A 22,546-nucleotide genomic window follows, 5' to 3' on the forward strand; every position below is an offset into this window, starting at 1 on the left:
TACGATGCCGTCCTCTTCTTTCCTTCCTGTCGTGGCTCCTGCTCAGGTGCACTGTTCTGCCCTGTTGAGGGCAGAATCAATGAATAACGAAAAAAACGAACAACAAATGTCCAATGATTGGAATAAAATAAATATTTTATTCACAAAATTTAATTGCATACAAAAATAGTGGGAACACAAATACGAAAAGGAAAGGGCAAAAACTAGGAATCAGTATAGCGCCTCAATATTACACAAGAATATAGTGAGAATGATTGCAGCCAAAAAGGATCAATAAGTCAAAATTGTGCAAATATAACTATATTAATAAAGTGTCAAAGTGCAAGTAATATATATTAAAAAATATATATATTAAAATGATGACCAGGTGAAAAATAAAACAATTCACAAAAAATTGCTAATTCAGTAATGAAAGTGCAAATGCAAAAACTATTAACAAACTCAATAATTGGAATTTATGAGTACTTGTGACGTGCCACTAGTAAAAAGAAGGCTAGAATGTACCACTATGTACCATTATATAAAGTGCAAATGCAAGGAGAGTACCATTAAAAATACAATGAATTGTGCATATATAGGCTTGTATGATAAAGGCTCAATGGCCGCTTGAATGCCAATCTTCAATGCATTGCGCTAGAGATATATGAATATATATGTTCAAAAAAAGAGGGTTGCCCAATAAGTACTTGGTGCCCGTGGTGCAGGATTCCTAGGATGCGCCTGACCCCTGTAGATAAGCCCCTGAAGTCGGGGCCGGCAGCTCATATTCTAAAAAAGGTGACAGATTCCCTTTCAGGTTGAGGTTAGAGCTAGAGTTTGGCTATGGTTAGGGTTGGAGCTAGGGTTGTGTTGGGGTAATGGTTGTGTTGGAGTTATGGTTGTGTTGGGATTAGAGTTGTATTGGGGTTATGGTTGTGTTGGGGTTATGGTGTTGGGGTTAGGGTTAGGGTTGTTGTGTTGGGGTTACGGTTGTTTTGGGGTTATGGTGGTGTTTGACTTAAGGTGGTGTTGAGGTTGTGGTTGTGGTTAGGTTTGGAAGTAGGGTTAGGGGTGTGTTGGGACTAGGGTTGGGGCTATGGCTGTGTTAGGGTTGGAGTTAGAATTGGGGAGTTTCCACTATTTAGGTACATCAGGGGGTCTCCAAACATGACATGGCGCCACCATTGATTCCAGCCAATTTTGCATTCATAAAGTCAAACGGTGCTCCCTCCCTTCTGAGCCCTGCCATACGCCCAAACAGTGGCTTTCCACCAAATAAAGGCTATCGGCGCACACAGGAAAAATTGCACAGCAAATTTTGTGGTCCATTTTCTCATGATACCCTTGTAAAAATAGAAAAGCTTGGTTACAAATTAAATTTTTTGTGAAAAAATAAAAATGTTCATTTTTTCCTTTCACATTTCTTTAGTTCTCGAGAAGCACCTGAAGGGTTAATAAACTTGTTGAATGTGGTTTTGCGCACCGTAAGGGGTGCAGGTTTTAGAATGGTGTCATTTTTGGGTATTTTCTGTTACATTGACCCCTCAAACTCACTTCAAATGTGAGGTGGTCTCTAAAAAAATGGTTTTGTAAATTTTGTTGCAAAAATGAGAAATCGCTGGTCAACTTTTACCCCTAACAAAAAAAATATGTTTCCAAAATTGTGCTGATGTAAAGTTGACATGTGGGAAATGTTATTTATTAACTATTTTGCAAAGTTTTCAAATTTTTTGCCAAATTTCCGTTTTTCTCATAAATAAGTCATATCAAAGAAATTTTACCACTAACATGAAGTACAATATTCACTTCAGAATCAGTGGGATAGGTTGAATGTTCCAGAGCTATAACTTCATAAAGTGATAGTGGTCAGAATTGGCTTGGTCATTAAGCACAAATACAGTTGTGGCCAAAAGTATTGACACCCCTGCAATTCTGTCAGATAATACTCAATTTCTTCCTGAAAATGATTGCAAACACAAATTCTTTGGTATTATTATCTTCATTTAATTTGTCTTAAATGAAAAAACACAAAAGAGAATGTAGCAAAAAGCAAAACATTGATCATTTCACACAAAACTCCAAAAATGGGCCAGACAAAAGTATTGGCACCCTCAGCCTAATACTTGGTTGCACAACCTTTAGCCAAAATAACTGCGACCAACCGCTTCCGGTAACCATCAATGAGTTTCTTACAATGCTCTGCTGGAATTTTAGACCATTCTTCTTTGGAAAACTGCTTCAGGTCCCTGATATTTGAAGGGTGCCTTCTCCAAACTGCCATTTTTAGATCTCTCCACAGGTGTTCTATGGGATTCAGGTCTGGACTCATTGCTGGCCACCTTAGAAGTCTCCAGTGCTTTCTCTCAAACCATTTTCTAGTGCTTTTTGAAGTGTGTTTTGGGTCATTGTCCTGCTGGAAGACACATGACTTCGGAGGGAGACCCAGCTTTCTCACACTGGGCCCTACATTATGCTGCAAACTTTGTTGGTAGTCTTCTGACTTCATAATGCCATGCACACGGTCAAGCAGTCCAGTGCCAGAGGCAGCAAAGCAACCCCAAAACATCAGGGAACCTCCGCCATGTTTGACTGTAGGGACTGTGTTCTTTTCTTTGAATGCCTCTTTTTTTCTTCTGTAAACTCTATGTTGATGCCTTTGCCCAAAAAGCTCTACTTTTGTCTCATCTGACCAGAGAACATTCTTCCAAAAAGTTTTAGGCTTTTTCAGGTAAGTTTTGGCAAACTCCAGCCTGGCTTCTTTATGTCTCGGGGTAAGAAGTGGGGTCTTCCTGGGTCTCCTACCATACAATCCCTTTTCATTCAGACGTCAACGGATAGTACGTGTTGACACTGGTGTACCCTTGGACTGCAGGGCAGCTTGAACTTGTTTGGATGTTAGTCGAGGTTCTTTATCCAACATCCGCACAATCTTGCGTTGAAATCTCTTGTCAATTTTTCTTTTCCATCCACATCAGTTTCTCAAGTCCTCAGACAGTTCTTTGGTCTTCTTTCTTTTCTCCATACTCAATGTGGTACACACAAGGACACAGGACAGAGGTTGAGTCAACTTTAATCCATGTCAACTGGCTGCAAGCGTGATTTAGTTATTGCCAACACTTGTTAGGTGCCACAGGTAAGTTACAGGTGCTGTTAATTACACAAATTAGAGAAGCATCACATGATTTTTCGAACAGTGCCAATACTTTTGTCCACCCTCTTTTTTATGTTTGGTGTGGAATTATATCCAATTTGGCTTTAGGACAATTCTTTTTGTGTTTTTTCATTTAAGACAAATTAAATGAAGATAATAATACCAAAGAATTTGTGTTTGCAATCATTTTCAGGAAGAAACTGAGTATTATCTGACAGAATTGCAGGGATGTCAATACTTTTGGCCACAACTATAGGCTCTGTCACTAGAGATGAGCGACTTTGCCTTTTTTCGGGTCGAGTCGGGTTTCATGAAACCCGACTTTCTCAAAAGTCGGGTCGAACGAAATCGGCCGTTTATCGTGAAAAATCGAAGGCCGACTGAAACACGAAACCCAATGCAAGTCAATGGGGAACCAAGGTCGGCAGGGAGTGGAGGACAGGAAACACACCTACAGTGCCCATTTTAATGCCAAAACCATCAATTCTTATTACGTAAGCTTGTCAACCTTAACTTTCTTTATAATAATAGTTAGGCATTGAAAACTGGGGGTTACTTGGCTAAAGTTGTGGGGGGGTAGGGCTGGCTCCAGATTTTCATGGGCCCAGGGCCAAAGAGTGTCAATGGGCTCCTTTAACACATGCCACAATTCACGATCCTCTGATTGGCAGAGAAATAGCGGTATAGTACAATGAAAAATACTTAACTTCAAATTGTCATATGTTGATGTTGGACATTCAGCAGCTGCAAATGGAGTAATTGATAATTGGATTAGTCCGCGGAAGAGGAGGACAAAAGCAAGCCAATTTTCTGGCACCCTACGTGTCAGCAGGGGAGGGTGGGACAAAATCCTTTGAAACCCATGCATGGTTCATTATAATGAAGGTTAGATCATCAACATTTTGGGTCGACAGATGGTCTTTTTTCTGTCAGGATTCATCCAGCAGCACTGAAGACTCTGTGCCAATTCAGGCCAGGTGTCAAGTTTACTGGCCCAATAGTCAAAGGGGAATGGCCGGTGAGGGAGAACATCGATATGGGAGGAGAAGTAGTTTGTTACCATAGTTGACAACTGCTGTCTCCTGTCACTTTCGATCGATGCAGTCTTACTAGAGATGAGCGACTTTGCCTTTTTTCGGGTCGAGTTGGGTTTCGTGAAACCTGACTTTCGCAAAAGTCGGGTCGAACGAAATCGGCCGATTATCGTGAAAAGTTGAAGGGCGACTGAAACACGAAACCCAATGCAAGTCAATGGGGAAGCAAAGTCGGCAGGGAGTGAAGGACAGCAAACACACCTACAGTGCCCTTTTGAATGCCAAAAACATCAATTCTTATTACTGAAGCATTTCAACCTTAATTTACTTCATAATACTAGTTATGCACTGAAAAATGGGGGTTATTTGGCTAAATTTGTGGGGGGGGGTAGGGCTGGCTCCAGGTTTTAATGTGCCCTGGGCCAAAGAGCGCCCCTTTAACACCATAGCAAAACTCATGATGCTCCGATACGGCAGAGAAATAGCGGTATAGTACAATGAAACATACTTCACTTTTTACATCTCATGACTGATATCCATTTTAAATTCTCCAATAGCTCCAAAAACGGACAATATATTACTCCATACAGTATTATGGCTACCACATAGTGCGCTATACAGAGTAATGAGGCCCATATATTTCTCCATACAGAATCATTGGTCCCATATAATGTTTGAAACAGTATATGATGAGCTCCACATAATGCTACAGTATATGTTGGTCCCCATGAATGAAGCTGCACTGTCTTATGGACCCAAATAATGCTCCATATAATGGGCCCCATTTCTAATGCTCTAGTGTATAATGGGCCCTGTAAATGCTGCTCCAGTGTCTGATGTCCACCTTTGGAATGCTCCAGTGTATGGTGGGTCCCATATATCATTCTCCAGAGTATAGTGCTCCCCAAAAATTGCTGTCCCAACATTGAAAACAATTAAATAAGTCTCCTCAAATAAGTCTCCTCGCTAGGGAATCCCTGTACTAGTCTGGGCGTACAGACGTGATGTCATTGCGCTCTATGATCAGAATATCACTGTCAGGAAACACAGAAGACGTAATGGCAGTGGAGCAGGGAGAGGTAAGTATTTCAGCTTTGCAAGTGCTGTGATCCTGAGCAAGCAGGGGGGCCCACTCGGTGGCGACGGCACTGGCACAGGGCCCCTCATAGTACGGCGGTGTGTCTGACGGCGGGTGTGCACCCCCACTATCAGAGACACTTGATTGCACTATGAGGGACCCTGTGCCAGAGCCCGTGCCCAAGAGTCGGCCCACCCACCTGTCCAGGGCAACGGCACTCGCACGGTTGCGTGCGCTAGGTGGTGACTAGTGTTGAGCGATACCAGCCGATACTGAAAAATATCGTATCGGAATGGATCGGCCGATCTAAAAAAGTATCGGGTATCGCCGATTTCGATACCGGAAGTCCCATTCAAGTCTATGGGACTTCCGGTATCGGAATAAGAAAAACCCTTTTCTGTCCTTGTACAGCCTCTCGGGGTTGTGTACGGACCTTCCGGGGGTCTGTGCCGGCCTGCCAGGGGTCTGTGCGGACTGCCAGGGGTCTGTGCCGACTGCCGGGGGTCTGTACCGGCCTGCCGGGGGGCTGTGCCAACTGTCTGGGGGTCTGTGCAGGCTGCGGGGGTCTGTGCAGGCATCGTCCGATGGGACTACAAGTCCCATCGGGCTTTGCCTGCTACCATGACGGTGATTGACACATTAGCCAATGATGGGACAGAAGTAGTCCCATCATCCGGCTAATGTGTTGAATGTAAAAAAAACAAACATACTACATACATACTACATACATACTACATATATACATACTACATACATAATACATACATGCTACATACATACTACATATACATATTACATACATACTAAATATATTCATACTACATACATACTACACTACATATATACATACTACATACATACTACATACATAATACATATATACATACTACATACATACTACATACATACTACATGCATACTACATACATACTACATATATACATACTACATATATACATACTACATACATACTACATACATACTACATATATACATACTACATTCATACTACATACATACTACATACATACTACATATATACATACTACATACATACTACATATATACATACTACATACATACTACATATATATACTACATACATACTACATACTTACTACATATATACATACTACATACATACTACATACATACTACATATATACATACTACATACATACTACATACATACTACATTAATACAACATACATATAAACTACATACATACAACATGCATACTACATACAACATACATACATAGTACATACATACATACTACATACATGCTACATATATACTACATTCATACAACATACATATATGCTACATACATACAACATGCTACAGACATACAACATACATACTACATACAATACATACATACAATACATACATATAGACATACAGTACATACAACATAGAGTACATACTCACCATTACTTGTCACTTTGATCCCCGAAGCCAGTGTCATCTAAGGAAAAATATGAAAATAACAAACCACCAAATGCTCCCTGATCCGCAGAAATCCATGAGTGAGCGTCCCACGCCGATCTTCCGTGGAGAGCAGCAGCATCAGCTGATGTGACCGCTCTCTACGGGGTTCAGGAATCCAGTGTCGGGAGGTAGGTATCCTTCCGCACTGTATTCCTCCACCACTGTAAAAAAATAGTCCCTGTTCTCACTTTATGGCAAATGCTGCGTGGGAACTTGATGATGTCATTTCAGCAGCCAATCACAGCCATGCCAATGGCTTCCCCAGACGATCAGACTGATACCTAGCCCTGACCTATTCAAGCGCGCTTTGAAAACCCATCTCTTCAAACAAGCCTACCACATCAACTACTCAGCAAGCTAACTTTGCCCTGTTCCCTCCTTCCAAATATTATTCTGAATCTGCACCCTTCTATTCATCTGTCTCCACACCCTTCATGCACATGATAACTGCACTTGATACTTGTCTATTGCACTTAAACACACGGGCTGATGACCGGATCATGCAGCTTTATATGAAAATCCCTATTATAATTGCCAGACCTGAATTAACAAGCATTTCTCACCTACTGTGTCCCCCCATTTCCTTGTAGATTGTAAGCTTGCGAGCAGGGACCTCACTCCTAATGTCACTGTTTGAATTGTCTTAACTTGTATTGAATTTATTGTCTGTACATGTCCCCGCTTAATTGTAAAGTGCTGCGGAATATGTTGGCGCTATATAAATAAAAATTATTATTATTATTATTATGCCAATAGTTAACATGCCTAACAGGATGTGCCCACACTTCTGAGGATTCCCACTGGCTTAATCAAATCGAGCAGGCTGATAGTTTTATGGGAACTTCCGATTCCGGTATCCGATACAAAAAAAGTATCGGAAGTCAGTATCGGAATTCTGATACAGCTAATATCGGCCGATACCCGATACTTGCGGTATCGGAAAGCTCAACACTAGTGGTGACCCCGGCCATGCGGGGAGGAGGCAGCCCAGTTAGGGAGGTTTACAAAATGGTATATGTTGATGTGGGACATTCACCTGCTGCTAAAGGCGAAATTGGTCAAGTCCCAGGAAGAGGAGGACCAAAGATAGCCATTTTTCTGGCAACCTATGTGTCATCAGGGTAAGGTGTGACAAAATCCTTGGAAACCCATGCATGGTTCATTTTAATGAAGGATAGATCATCCACATTTTGGGTCGAGAGACAGGTCCTTTTTTCTGTCAGGATTGATTCAGCAGCACTGAAGACTCTTTCCAATAGCACACTTGCAGCTGGGCAAGCGAGCTCCTGTAAGGCATATTGTGCCAATTCAGGCCAGGTGTCCAGTTTAGCGGCCCAATAGTCAAATGGGAATGACCTGTGAGGGAGAACATCGATATGGGACGAGAAGTAGTTTGTAACCATAGTTGACAAGTGCTGTCTCCTGTCACTTTCTATCGATGTAGAATTACCAGTCGTGTGAGCGGGACTTGAAAAATCTGTGAGAACCATCACCGCTGCTGTGTGCTGGGAATGCCTCAACCAACCAGTTTACCAGAGTTGCTTGTTTGTTAGCCAATATTAGGTCAAGGTTCTCCTGTGGCATGATGTTTTGGAATTTGCCTTCATAGCGTGGATCCAGGATGCTGGCCAACCAGTAGTCTTCATCGTTCATCATTTTAGGATCTGCAAGGCATAATCTGACATGTGGGCCAATGTTCCCGGTGTCAATGATGCACTGCGAGTGCTGGGTGGAGGAGCACTTTCTGGCAAATCCACATCCCTCCAGTCACGCACAAACTCTGTACCAGACCTTGCCACGCCAACATTTTCTCTTGCCCCACGAGAAGCATCCTCCTCCTCCTCTTCCTCTTCTTCCTCCACCTCGTCCAGGAGAGTTCACGGAGCAATGGCAGACTTTCATCAAGGTTTCCCTCCTCCTCTTCCTCATCATCCTCGGCTGCAGACGCCTGCTCCTTAATGTGTGTCAAAGTTTGCATGAGCAGACGCACAAGTGGGATGCTAATGCTTATGATGGCGTCGTCTGCGCTTACCAGCCGTGTGCATTCCTCAAAACACTGAAGGACTTTACAGAGGTCTTTCAGCTTCGACCACTGCACACCTGTCAACTCCATGTCTGCCCTCAAAGTGTCTGCCTGTGTATCCTCCCACAAATGCATTACGGCCTGCCTCTGTTCGTACAGCTGCTGGGTGCAGGGTGGAGTTCCACCTTGTTGCAACGTCGATAATTAGGCGGTGCTTGGGAAGGTGGAGCAATCGCTGCAGCTTCTGCATACGACTGGAGTGTACTGGCGACCGGCGGATGTGCGAGCACAGTCTTCGGATGTTCTGGAACAGTTAACTCCTGATAGTTATTGAGGAAGCACTGCACCACCAGGTTCAAGGTGTGAGCCAAGCAAGGTATGTGTCTGAGTTTTGAAAGGGCTATGGCTGCCACAAAACTCCATCCGTTATCACTAACTACCTTGCCTGCCACAAGATGTTGACTGCCCAGCCATGACTCAGTTTGTCGCTGCAAGTAGTCGGCCAGTACCTCCTCGGTGTGTCTGTTGTCGCCCAAACACATCATCTTCAACACAGCCTGCTGACGCTTACCACTAGCTGTTCAATAGTGGGACACTTTGTGTGCAACAGTGGCAGCTGCTGATGGAGTGCTCGTGCGACTCCGCTCTGTGGATGAGCTTTTGCTTCTGGAGGAGGAGGAGGGTCGAACGCCTACAGCCAACTGTTTCCTATACCATGGACTAGGCATCACTGTCCCACCACCGCTGTCCCCTGTGGACCCTGCATCCACCACATTAACCCAGTGCGCAGTGATGGACATGTAACGGCCCTGGCCATGCCTACTGGACCATGCATCAGTTGTGAGGTGCACCTTCCCACTCACTGATTGCTTGAGTGCATGTACAATGCGGTCTTTCACATGAAGGCTGGGATGGGTTTACGAGAAAAGAAGTGGCGACTGGGTAGGTCAAAGCGTGGTACTGCGTAGGCAATGAGTTTGCGGAAATCTGCGCTTTCAACCAACCGATAGGGCATCATCTCTAACGAGATTAGTTTAGCAATGTGGGCGTTCAAACCCAGTGTACGCAGATAAGAGGATGAGTACTTTCTTGTCCTACTCATAGTCTCTGGTAGGGTGAGCTGGACTTGAGAGCTGCATATGGTCGAACTAGCGGTGGACATGGCGGACTGAGAGAGGGTTGATGATGGTGATGGAGTTGGTGTTCTTTCTGATGGCCTAGATTCAGTCTTTCGTTGCAATAACAGTGTGACTCGCTGACTGATTCGCCCTTGCAACGACAACTCAACATTTGCTGCTGGTGATGTGCTAACCGGTGGGCTTACAGTGGGGGAAACAATGTAGTGTTGCTGACTACCTTCTTTGGGAGCTGTTGCACATGTGGTACGTGAGTTTTGGTAGTCCGTCCACGCTTCCAAGTGCATGGTAGATAAATGTCTTAGCATGCAACTGGTATTCAAATTTCTCAGATTTTTCCCATGGCTAAAGGTCTTTGCACACTTCTTACATATAACCTTTGCCTGATCATTAGGATTTTGTTAAAAAAAGTGCCACACTGCACTCTTCCTACTATGGAAGACATTTTGAGGCCTTGCATGCTGTGCTATTTTGACCGTCTAGCCAAGCTGTCCTGCAACTCTTTTGGTCTTTGTAACCTGTTTTAGGACTGCTACGGGCCTGCCAGATAACAGCTGTTGTGATGTCGATGTCCGCTGCGGATGCTCCTCTTCCTCTTCTGAGCTATTGGCAGCGGCACCCTCTTCCCCCAATGGATGCCAATCTGGGTCAACAACTGGGTCATCCATCACCTCCTCTTCAATTTCATGTGCACCTTCCTCTGTGTCACTGTGTATGGTGGTATAGTATGCGGGAAGGGGCACCTGAGTTTCATCTGGGTCAGATTCTGGCTCAGTACACTGCGAGGACAATGTAGTGCTCTGACTGAATGTACCAGGAGAATCATCTATCAGTGGCTGTGCATCAGTGCACTCCATGTCAGATTCATCTTTACCTGGGTAATTCACGATTTGACTTGATAACCCAGGCAAGGTATGTGAAAAGAGCTCCATGGAGTAATCTGTAGTGTGGCCTGCCACATCCTTCAATTTTGGTTGGGGTGAAGGACACAAGGAAAGGTATTGTTCCTGACTAGGAAACTCCGATGACGACTCAGTGCTTTTATTTTTTGAAACTTCAGAAGAGGAGGCGAGAGAGCTGGAGGCTGTGTCAGCAATGTAAGCCAAAACTTGTTCCTGAAGCTCCGGCTTTAAAAGTGGTTTACCTACTCCCAGAAAAGAGAGCCTTCGAGGCCTTGTGGAGCCAGACGATGACGCAGGCTCAACACCTCCTGCATTAGGTGCTATTTTGCTTTTGCCACTACCAACAGATGCAACACCACCACCATCGGGACCAGCTGGCAACCCCCACCCACTTCCATGGCGTCTTTCACCATACTTGCTCATTTTTGTGAAAATCTACCCAAAATACCACCAGCTATATGGTACTGCAAAAGAAGGTAGAAGGTGTATCTACTATTGGTGAGAATTTAATTCTCAATAGAGATTTGAGGATGTAGAACTATTGTCTCTGGCCAAGTAGAGATTACACCTCAATGTAACAGACTGAAATTGGATGGTGTATGACAAGATAGTAACATAGTAACATAGTTCTTAAGGTTGAAGGGAGACTTTAAGTCCATCTAGTTCAACCCATATCCTATCCTAACTTGCCCTAACATGTTGATCCAGAGGAAGGCAAAAATAACCCATGTGGCAAACAGTAAGCTTCACATTAGGGAAAAAAATTCTTTCCTGACTCCACTTACGGCAATCAGACTAGCTCCCTGGATCAACGCAATATTAAGGAAACTAGTGTATATACCCTGTAGTATTATACTTTTCAAGAAAGGCATCCAGTCCCTTCTTAAATTTTAGTAGGGAATCACTCATTACAACATCATATGGCAGAGAGTTCCATAGTCTAACTGCTCTTACAGTAAAGAATCCGCGTCTGTGAGTATGCTTAAACCTTCTTTACTCCAGACGTAGAGGATGCTCCCTTGTCTCCGTCACAGGTATAAGAGTAAAAAGATCATTAGAAAGGTCTTGGTATTGTCCCCGCATAAATTTATACATTGTAATAAGATCACCCCTAAGCCTTCGATTCTCCAAACTAAATAACCCCAAGTGTAATAACCTGTCTTGGTATTGCAGACCCCCTAGTTCCCTAATAACCTTGGTTGCTCTTCTCTGCACCCGCTCCAGTTCAGCTATGTCTTTCTTTTACACCGGAGACCAGAACTGTACACAGTATTCTAAGTCTGGTCGCAGTAGTGACTTATACAGAGGTAAAATTATGTTCTCCTCATGAGCATCTATGCCTCTTTTTATGCATCCCATTATTTTATTTGCCTTTGCAGCAGCTGCCTGACACTGGCCACTAAATGTGAGTTTGTCGTCCACCCATACACCCAGGTCTTTTTCAGTGACAGGTATGCCCAGTGTTTTACAATTAAGCACATATTTATACATCTTGTTCATTCTACCCAAGTGCATGACCTTATATTTATCCCCATTAAAGCTCATTTGCCATTTATCAGACCAAGCTTCTAGTTTACATAAATCCTCCTGTAATATAAAATTGTCCTCCTCTGTATTGATTACCCTGCAGAGTTTAGTGTCATCTGCAAATATTGAAATTCTACTCTCTATGCCCCCTACAAGGTCATTAATAAATATGTTAAAAAGAAGCGGGCCCTAACTGACTCCTGTGGTACCCCACTGCTAACTGTGACCCAGTCCGAGTGTGCTCCACTAATAACCACCCTTTGTTTCCTATCCCTGAGCCAGCTCTTAACCCACCTACACATATTTTCCCCTATCCCCATTGTTCTCATTTTATGTATCAACCTTTTGTGTCGCACTGTATCAAAAGCTTTTGAAAAATCCATGTACACCACGTCAACTGCATTCCCTTGGCCCAGTCCGGAACTTACCTCTTCATTAAAGCTTATCAGATTAGTCTGACCGGAACGGTCCCTTGTAAACCCATGTTGATATTGGGTCATAAGGTTATTCTTCTCCAGATACTCCAGTATCCAGTATAGTATCTCTTAGAAAACACTCCAGGATTTTACCCACAGTTGAGGTTAAACTTACTGGCCTATAATTTCCAAGTTCAGTTTTTGTCCTCTTTTTAAATATTGGCACCACATTTGCTATACGCCAGTCCTGTGGAACAGACCCTGTTATTATGGAACCTTTAAAGATTAAAAATAATGGTCTATCTATGATTGTGCTTAATTCCTGCAGTACTCGGGGGTGTATCCCATCCAGGCCCGGGGATTTGTCAATTTTAGTGATTTTTAGATGCCGCCGTACTTCCTGCTGGGTTAAGCAGGTGACATTTAATGGATAATTTTTATCCCTGAAAAAGCATGATCATGTTATCCGTCATGGGAATTTCTTGTGTAAATACTGTTGAAAAAAAGTCATTTAGCATATTGGCTTTTTCCTCATCCTCATCCACCATTTCAACCAGACTATTTTTAAGGGGGCCAACACTATCATTTTTTAGTTTCTTACTATTTATGTAGTTAAAGAATATTTTGGGATTATTTTTACTTTCTCTGGCAATGAGTCTCTCTGTCTCAATCTTTGCTGTCTTGATTTGCTTTTTACAGAATTTATTTAATTTTCTGTATTTATTTAATGCCTCATCACTACCTATTTGCTTTAATTCTCGAAATGCTTTATTTTTATCTCTTATTGCACCCCTTACAGCTCTATTTAGCCATAGTGGTTTCCTCCTATTTCTAGCATGTTTATTCCCATACGGTATATATTGTGCACAGGTCCTATTCAGGATGCTAATAAACGTCTCCCATTTTCTTTGTGTATTTTTATGTCTCAGGATATCGTCCCAGTTAATTGCACCAAGATCATTTCTCATCCGTTGGAAATTTGACTTCCTGAAGTTTAGTGTCCTTGTAACCCCTCTACTACACATCTTATTAAAGGATACATGAAACTTATTAATTTGTGATCACTATTACCCAAGTGACCCTCAACCCTTACATTTGATATGCGGTTTGGCCTGTTGGTTAATGTTAGGTCTAGCAGCGCCCCCCTCTTGTTGGGTCCTGAACCAGTTGTGAAAGGTAATTGTCTCTCATAGTTGTCAAGGTGTAGGGAGTAGGGTGTCTATAGGATTGGTGAGAATTTGAATCTCACTATAGATTTGAGGACGCTGAACTATTGTCTCTGGCCCAGTAGAGATTACACCTCAATGTAACAGGCTGAAATTGGATGGTGCATGACAAGGTGTAGGGTGTCTATAGGATTGGTGAGAATTTGGATCTCACTAGAGATTTGAGAACGCTGAACTATTGTCTCTGGCCCAGTCGAGATTACACCTCAATGTGACAGGCTGAAATTGGATGGTGAATGACAAGGTGGAGGGTGTCTATAGGATCGGTGAGATTTTGAATCTCACTATAGATTTGAGAACACAGAACTATTGTCTCTGGCCCAGTAGTGTGCGTCCTCCATCATTGGCTGAAAAAATGGCGCTGGAAGCATCTTTTGAAACACAACTTTGGCGCTCTGGTCGCTGACCTCGTGGCCGACCTCACGCTATAGTCGGGTTTTGTTTCGCTCAACTCTATCTGTCACTAAGGGGTTAGAGCATCTTCGATTAAAGAGGACTTTTCATCAAATTTTTAATGTTGAACTCGGGCACATGATCTAATAGTTGCTTGCAGAGCGGAATAAAACTTTTTTTTCCACCTCTACAGTGCAGATATATTGGCAATCAAATTATTGGCACCTAATGACTTAACTCATATAGGGAGAAGAAGTGCACGCACCCAATTAAAACTTTTTAATAACTCCTACTTGGACTTAAATAAATAACATTGACTCATTATTTGCCAATGCCAATACAGTATATGGAGCTGTGCTGTTCTGCTCTGAAACAGAGCAGTTCCGACCGACACTGACACCCACACAGCTATCATACCCTCACCGATCAGTCATTGATGACATACATTATGGATGGGTTATTAATGTTTAAGTCACGGACATTCCCTTTAATATTTTTGTGTATCTTTACAATGCTCAAAAAGCATACAGTATAATCAGCAGTCAATTCAAATTTTTGCTAATTCAGCTGGAAACTGGATGTAAAAAAAAACTTTTTTTCAGTGATTTGCAACATTAGCTTACATTTTTACAAACATGTAGAAATTATAGAAGATTAAAGATATTTTTCTGGCTGCAAGGTCTGAGCATTCAACATGGCGTTATTTGGATTTAGTGACATGAATGCTTTGGAATTCTTTTTGGTTTAAGCATTATTTTTCTGTAATTTACCCATATGCCGCAAAGCTCAGTGAACTATCATGTGAGACATCAATAGTTTCCCCCGATTCCATTGCTCTGTATTCCATCTGAAAGTTACTTTGTGAAATGTCATAACTGGACATGTCACCTTTCTAATTGCTTGCCCATGTGAAAATGATTTCTCACGCAGAGGAGAAACGAAGAAGCAAAAAAAGCAGAAAGAAATGAAGAAAGCAAAAGTGATAACTCGGTTACAAGCTGGTGGAGATGAAAGGAAAGGCAGCTCTGCACTTTATTTGAGTTTAGCTGAGAAAAAGAAGAAGAAGCTGAGATCAAAATAGATTTCCAAATACAGAGATATTTGTGAAATAATGAGTCAGTCTCGCAGGCTAAAGGGCAACCCTCATATGGAAGACGGAACTATGTTCTTGCAAAATAAATTACATGAAACCTTAAGTAGCCAAACATTGGCAAACTGATTCAGAAATTGTGTGCAACTGTCTCTAAATTCCTTATAAGTGTGTACAGGAAAGATATATATCTTTATACTTATTATAAGTGTGTACACAAAGTAAAATGCTCTGCAAGGCACACTTTAGCATTCGGGGGCTTTGCGGAGGGCTGCCTACTTCCTCCGTTAAGATCCGCCTACTTCTGCATACTTCTGCATGCATCCTGCGTACCTATCTTAAACATTGAGTACGCTGGACATGGGGATGTATGCGGATGCACCGTTTTGATGTGCCCGCCGTTGCGCTGTTGCGTACCTGTGCGGTTGGTGGGTGCGTCAAAACAACGCATCCGCATGCATCCGCATACATCCCCATGTCCTGCATACCCAATGTTAAAGATAGGTACGCAGGACACATACAGAAGTATGTGGAAGTAGGCGGCGCTTAACGGAGGAAGTACGCAGCCCTCCACAAAGCCCCAGAACGCTAATGTGAACTTAGCCTTAGGTAGTGTGTGATCTAAACCTTTCATTATATAAGGGATCTTGTGTAAATGCACAACTCTAAAGGTTGCGCTGCTGCATTTCTGGAATATGAACATGCTACTAAAAGAATTTTTGGGGACAGGTCAAAGAACTGTAGCATGCCAAATCCTCATTTATTCTTTGAGAGAAGCAGGAAAGGAAGCTTGTCAGCACAAGACTAGAAGTATGCAAATCATGACAAGACTAGAAGTATGCAAATCATAAACACATGAATGGAGAGCGTGTGTGTTGTGACTGACACACAGCCACGAGACATGCAGCTGAAGCGCCAGACACCTGATTATCAGGAGCGCTCCAGGTATCCGGCTTCACATTGCAGCTTCTTCGGTAAGCACTATAGGTTGCCGAATAAGGAGAGAGCCAACGATATTCACTCATCTCTAATAATGACCACTTGTACTGGCAAGCTGAACCAAATTCTAAGAGCTTGTGCAGACAACTGTATAACTTGGAGGAGTGCTATCCATCGTTTTGCCAGAGCGCACCCTTCCCCGTGTTATTCTATGGGGATCTCAGCAGCATGCACAATTTGCCTTCAATAATTGGATGTCACTCGCCATATTCAAGTCCATGGGTCTGTGGTAAGCATCTTTGGGTAAAAAAAGGACGGCACTCGGAGTCACTGCCAGACTGAGTAGAGAAGATGGAAAAACTTTTTTTTCTCCAGATCCAAGAAAGTCAGACCCCACTCTGATCAATCTCTGATCAAACTCTCATCAGATTGTGATCAGCATAATCGGCCCGATTTTCTTGGATAAGTAAAAACATGTGACACTGGCCGTAGGCTGCAATCACACTTTCAGCATTTGCACAGCATTATACATCAGTGTTTGCAAGTTAAAACAAGGAGTGGGTGATAAATACAGAAGTGGTGACGTGTTTCTATTATACTTTTCCTCTGATTGTTCTACACCTGGTTTTGGCTTACAAATTCTGATATAAAATACTGACCAAATGCTAAATATGTGAACGTAGCCTTACAGTGGGTATATTACATGCTTTTTGGATTAATAGCAGTGCAATTTGCTGACACCTTCTGCAAAACGATGGTAAACGCTGATCCCAAAATCCCCCTTAAGTGTGTCTGCAGTCAAAAAACTATTCCTCATGCCTCTGATTTGTTGATGGTCCAGTTTGCGTGACTGCACACACAGTATACACCTGCTGTGATGCTGATGCAGAATAGGACAGCTCCCTGGCTACTGTACATTTTTAAAGGCATCCAATATGCTTTTATAGAAAAGCAAAGAAGTTGCCCAATAATCTGTCCAAAGTGAATAGAAACAAGACAGCAGAATCGGCACTAGTGTGACTCACACAGGATCACCGTGTAACTAAGCCAAATTAAAAACAAAGGGACCTGCCAATTCTAACTTTCAGAAGAGGACACAGTAAAATATAAAAGTAGGTATTAGTTAGCCTTTTTTTGAAACATGCACATATTCAAAGAAGATCTTTAAATTTAGAATACTACTCTAAAAACCACTGTATCATAAGATGGTTGCCAGCTAAACAATGCTTTGACCAATTTGTTGGCTTACAGTTATCTCAGCGTACACTCCAATACATAGGAGCAATTGTTCAGCCATGCCCTCCTATATTCTTTATGATAAAGCCGCCAGCCGGCACGTCAGCCGGCCACTCATCTATGGGAGAATAATACAATTTGAAGTGCGAAATCGGACATACACAATTAATATCTTTCCTGACCATCAGTTGGCCGGCAACTTCATACACATTAGATTGTTGGACAAGGTCATTGACAGCGGACTCTGCGCATCTGAGCACTCTGAGTTGTTAAACTGCCAGGGTGTGCTTACAGCCAACACTCACAACATACTGTAGTGTGTGATGCTGTGGGTGATGTCTGTAGTCACTCCACCTTCTTCCCTATTACTGAAAGCCATTGGCTCCTGTGAGACAATAGCTTCATTTTTTAGGGGTAGTCGCTCTTTCATCAAGACGGCCTGTCAAAATTGTAAGTCTAATAAACCATTAAAGGAAATTTGCCATCAGATTTATCTACCTAATTTGAGAACAGCAGACCATGAATCCAACAATCACTTAGTTAACTGGGTGCAGAAATTGTGAAACAATCAGAGTTCTTAGATATAGGAAGAAGAAGTGCTCAGAAAGCCACTCGCACCAGGTTGTCTATGAACATAGTGTGTAGACAGTGAGCTGCTTATCACAGGAAAGGTGAAGTCAGACAACCTGGAATGTGGCAGTTAGTCACAACAATAGTAATGTGGATAAAACCTTCATTGTAAGTAAACACCAGCACAGAGCTTGAAAAGTGACACATCACTGAATTTTATATTTTAACCGCTACCTCATGTTTGCCTCAGATTACATATTGTAGCAAAACATGATGACAGATTTTCTTTAAAGGAAACTTGTCATCAAAAAACACTATTAAACTGCAGATATGAGATTAATCTGCAGGTTAATTGTATTCTAAAGCCATGTAGTCACCACATTGACAGTCAGACTACCAGGAGGAAATAAACTTTAGTTCTCTGGTAGCCATCTGGCTTTCAGTCATAGAAGCATGGTTGGTGCATCTTCAGTCACTGCTCTGGACATAGTAAGCAGAGGCGAAACTATGCACTGGTACTGACTGACAGCCAGCTCTGTATTTATGCACTTCTGTGTCAGTCACTGTCGGGGCGTGGTTATAGCCACCATCCACTATGTACGAACAGGTGACTGCATGCATGCCAATCACATAACTGACTGAAAGCTGGAGTCTGCCAGGAAGAAATGAGCTTTATTCCTACTGGCAGCCTCTGGCTTTAGGTTCTGGCGCTTTGCCCGGCTGTTCCCAATTGATCTGGTGTGGTGGCAATCAGTATAATGGTATCAGGTATTTAACTCTTTCAAGCTTCTTCACTGAATCCTGCATGTGTCCTACCTTTGTTGTTCATCTTGGCAGCATATGTAATGGTATTTAACTCTTTCAAGCTACTTCACTGAATCCTGCATCTGTCCTACCTCTGTTGTTCATCTTGGCAGCATATGTAATGGTATTTAACTCTTTCAAGCTACTTCACTGAATCCTGCATGTGTCCTACCTCTGTTGTTCATGTTGGCAGTATATGTAATGGTATATAGTTATTCCAACTTACTCTGCTTGTCTCCTTATGCTATGCGGTCAAGTAACTTTTCAAAGTGGTTTATGATCCATGTAGGCCTGGACATTTGTTTATCTGCTCACTACATTTATTGTGTCCTGCTGTCTCAACTTAGTTTGATTGATTGCTAACTTTTTTTTAGCAAGATCTTAGAACTGGCCTTCTATATATTGAGACCTAGCCTGGGGAAGCATTTATGCAGGGGAGCATTTATGTACATTTAATCGAAGAACATTTATCAAAGTACGGGCAGTTATACCATGGCAGTTAGACAGGGCAGGAAACAGGTAAGACAAATTAATAAATCTATTCCCTGTACATTGGGATTACCACAAATATTTACCATATGCATTTGTATAATTTATATCCTGGCTGCTGCATTCACTCACATCCACCGCCCTTGCATTAACCCTTTACACTCCATCTATATCGGCCCCTCTGTCCTTTCCTCTCCTATGTATAGCACTCATGCTCTTTTCACATAGCTAAACAGCACAGATCCATTCAGTTGCACCATCCAACACAAGCGATGCTCTCACAATCACTTAACCATCTGCTCACTATTTCTATCCTCCTTCTCCTAGTCACAGGAGAAATCTCTCCCAACCCCGGCCCCTCATGTTATAGTAAGTCGAACCCCTCAACTGCTACACTCAGAAACCCCTCTAATCTTATTAATATTCCCTGCATGCCTTCTATCTCTTTTAATTGTGCTCTTTGGAATTCTCGCTCAGTGTGTAATAAACATCCATGACCTCTTCCTTTCAGATTCTCTTACTGAAACCTGGATCCAGCAGTCAGACACCACTGCTGCTCTTTCATATGGTGGACTACACTTCTCTCATACCCCAAGATCAGATAACAGAGCAGGTGGAGGCATTGGTCTGCTACAATCACCCAAATGTTCCTTTCAGGTAGAGTTGAGCGAAACGGGTCGAAAAATTTCAAAAGTCGCCGACTTTTGGCAAAGTCGGGTTTCATGAAACGAAACCCGACCCTAGGATGAGGTCGGCCACGAGGTTGGCGACTTACGCGCCAACGTCGCGTTTCAAAAGTTTGTTTTGCGCTCTTTTTCAGCCAATCAGGATCCACGGACACTGTGGGCAACGTGATGACATAGGCACGGGTCACCACCATCTTTCAGAAGGGCATGCAAGTGATTGGCTTGCTTTGGTGGGCGTCACAGGGGGTATAAAAGGGCGTGCACGCCGACCGCCATCTTACTTCTGCCGATCTTAGCATAGGGAGAGGTTGCTGCTGATTCTGTAGGGAGAGTGTTAGGCAGGGAAGAAGAAAAAAAAACTGCTTCTGCTGCTAGCGATTGTGCCTGTACAACACACCAGTCACTGTGTGTGCAGTGCAAGGGGAGGCTATATTGTGGTGTATCAGTGGTGTTGGTTGTTGGGCTGCCTTCTAAGGCTTCCTGACAGCTGCATTGCTGTTTACCCACTGCTCTGCAAACTGCTTTTTTTAAAAGCAATCCCAATTTTTTTTTTTGTCCTGCTGAGGTACTGAGCTGCAAACTGCTTTTTTAAAAGCAATCCCAATTTTTTTTTTTTGTCCTGCTGAGGTACTGAGCGTGCATTTTTTCACACCATACAGCGGTGTACGCTCCTCACACAGTACCGTGTAACGGCTGTTGTCACAGCCACAGTGAAGCTATCTGTGTCACTCTGTGAGAATAAGTCGAGGACATGTTCAGTTCTTACAGACCTGCACTCTAGGGAGATTCCTACTCTGCCCAATTCTACATACACCTTGTAGTTTGTGATACACTAGCCAATTTCTGCCTGTGACATAGCACTGTGATATTCAGTGGGCCTCACACAATCCAAAAGTGTCCAGTGTTCACAAGTGTCTGCAGAAATTCAAAATCTCCCTTATCCTCTAGTCACTTTGGTCACAGCTGTGCCATCGAGGCTGTGACATAGCACTCAGATATTCAGTGGGCCTCACACAATCCAAAAGTGTCCAGTGTCTGCAGAAATTCAAAATCTCACTTATCCTCTAGTCACTTTGGTCACAGCTGTGCCATCGAGCCTGTGACATAGTGCTCAGATATTCAGTGGGCCTCACACAATCCAAAAGTGTCCAGTGTCCACTAGTGTGAGCAGAAATTCAAAATCTCACTTATCCTCTAGTCACTTTGGTCACAGCTGTGCCATCGAGCCTGTGACATAGCGCTCAGATATTCAGTGGGCCTCACACAATCCAAAAGTGTCCAGTGTCCACAAGTGTCTGCAGAAATTCAAAATCTCACTTATCCTCTAGTCACTGGTCACAGCTGTGCCATCGAGCCTGTGACATAGCGCTCAGATATTCAGTGGGCCTCACACAATCCAAAAGTGTCCAGTGTCCACAAGTGTCTGCAGAAATTCAAAATCTCACTTATCCTCTAGTCACATTGGTCACAGCTGTGCCATCGAGCCTGTGACATAGCGCTCAGATATTCAGTGGGCCTCACACAATCCAAAAGTGTCCAGTGTCCACAAGTGTCTGCAGAAATTCAAAATCTCACTTTTCCTCTAGTCACTTTGGTCACAGCTGTGCCATCGAGCCTGTGACATAGCGCTCAGATCTTCAGTGGGCCTCACACAATCCAAAAGTGTCCAGTGTCCACAAGTGTCTGCAGAAATTCAAAATCTCACTTATCCTCTAGTCACTTTGGTCACAGCTGTGCCATCGAGCCTGTGACATAGCGCTCAGATATTCAGTGGGCCTCACACAATTCAAAAGTGTCCAGTGTCCACAAGTGTCTGCAGAAATTCAAAATCTCACTTATCCTCTAGTCACTTTGGTCACAGCTGTGCCATCGAGCCTGTGACATAGCGCTCAGATATTCAGTGGGCCTCACACAATCCAAAAGTGTCCAGTGTACACAAGTGTCTGCAGAAATTCAAAATCTCACTTATCCTCTAGTCACTTTGGTCACAGCTGTGCCATCGAGCCTGTGACATAGCGCTCAGATCTTCAGTGGGCCTCACACAATCCAAAAGTGTCCAGTGTCCACAAGTGTCTGCAGAAATTCAAAATCTCACTTATCCTCTAGTCACTTTGGTCACAGCTGTGCCATCGAGCCTGTGACATAGCGCTCAGATATTCAGTGGGCCTCACACAATCCAAAAGTGTCCAGTGTCCACAAGTGTCTGCAGAAATTCAAAATCTCACTTATCCTCTAGTCACTTTGGTCACAGCTGTGCCATCGAGCCTGTGACATAGCGCTCAGATATTCAGTGGGCCTCACACAATCCAAAAGTGTCCAGTGTCCACTAGTGTGAGCAGAAATTCAAAATCTCACTTATCCTCTAGTCACTT

At 43.0% G+C, this 22,546-nt stretch overlaps 1 protein-coding gene across 1 annotated transcript in view; it reads right to left on the reverse strand.

The window, feature by feature from the left end:
- The window catches only part of EDIL3 (EGF like repeats and discoidin domains 3), a 1,247,867-nt gene that overhangs the window by 789,508 nt on the left and 435,813 nt on the right, over positions 1–22,546 (reverse strand). The window lies entirely within an intron of this gene.

The sequence above is a fragment of the Dendrobates tinctorius genome, unplaced genomic scaffold (genome assembly GCF_039654945.1).
Source record: "Dendrobates tinctorius isolate UK_male_01 unplaced genomic scaffold, ASM3965494v1 ptg000003l, whole genome shotgun sequence".
Lineage (NCBI taxonomy): Eukaryota > Metazoa > Chordata > Amphibia > Anura > Dendrobatidae > Dendrobates > Dendrobates tinctorius.